The sequence below is a fragment of the Glossina fuscipes genome, unplaced genomic scaffold (assembly GCF_014805625.2).
Source record: "Glossina fuscipes isolate IAEA_lab_2018 unplaced genomic scaffold, Yale_Gfus_2 73, whole genome shotgun sequence".
Classification (NCBI taxonomy): domain Eukaryota; kingdom Metazoa; phylum Arthropoda; class Insecta; order Diptera; family Glossinidae; genus Glossina; species Glossina fuscipes.
The window spans coordinates 1182064-1182965 of NW_023998436.1; the positions used below are offsets into that span (position 1 = coordinate 1182064).

At 36.0% G+C, this 902-nt stretch overlaps 1 non-coding gene across 1 annotated transcript; it reads left to right on the forward strand.

Annotated features, from left to right (window-relative positions):
• The first annotated feature begins 525 nt into the window (after window positions 1–525).
• On the forward strand, window positions 526–690 carry LOC119638166. The gene has a single exon (XR_005247390.1). It is a non-coding gene; the product is annotated as a U1 spliceosomal RNA (small nuclear RNA).
• The last annotated feature ends 212 nt before the right edge of the window (window positions 691–902 follow it).

Genomic DNA, 902 nt, shown 5'->3' on the forward strand with positions numbered 1-902 from the left:
CTGATCAGAAATATATATACTTTGTGATATCTCTGAAATCTCCTTCTGGGTGTTGCAAATGTTTTCAAAAAAGGAATATACACCTCATCCTTCAGTGATAGTTATAACAAGAAAATTTGTTTTTGTATAATATATTTAATATACAATCTGATTTACTAAATTAATTATATCTGTCAAATATCTTCATGCAAGTAAACTCGTATTCATCTTTCATGATACAACTGAAAATTAACGCAAAAATATAATTTCTATATCCGTAGGCAAAAAGTAGACTCTATTAGTTGTTTTAGTAGCTGCCTGCTCAGCTACAGCAGCATAGTGTAACAAGAGAATTGAAATATTTTGTGTCTCACTCCACAAGCGGGCAGCTAGCTTTACTCCCCGTAACTAACACTTTTACATTTTTCTTGCTTATCTCACTCAAGCATGTATATACGTTTGACTTGATTTAATATTTCTTGCAAAAATTCTTAGTTGGTTCATGAATTTTTAAGTACAAGTAATAGTTTCAAACCAGTTGAAAGCATACTTACCTGGCGTAGGGGTTACCGTGATCACGAAGGCGGTTCCCCCGGAGTGAGGCTTGGCCATTGCACTATCGGTTGAGTTGACCTCCGCGATTATTCCTAATGCGAATAACTCGTGCGTGTAATTTTTGATAGCCGGGAATGGCGTACGCGCCGTCCCGACATATTCTAATAAATTCCAATACATTAATTACGGAGTAAAGTTAGAAGATTTCTTTACAACTAAATGTGTGGTTTACCGATTTTCAGTGTACTTGGACAACGGTGTTTATTTGGTACAACTACACGACTTGAATTTGGAAAGAGAAGTAAAGTAAACAGACAAATATGGCAAATCTTTTCCTCGGGGGGGAGGTCCAATAGAGTCTACCTAGA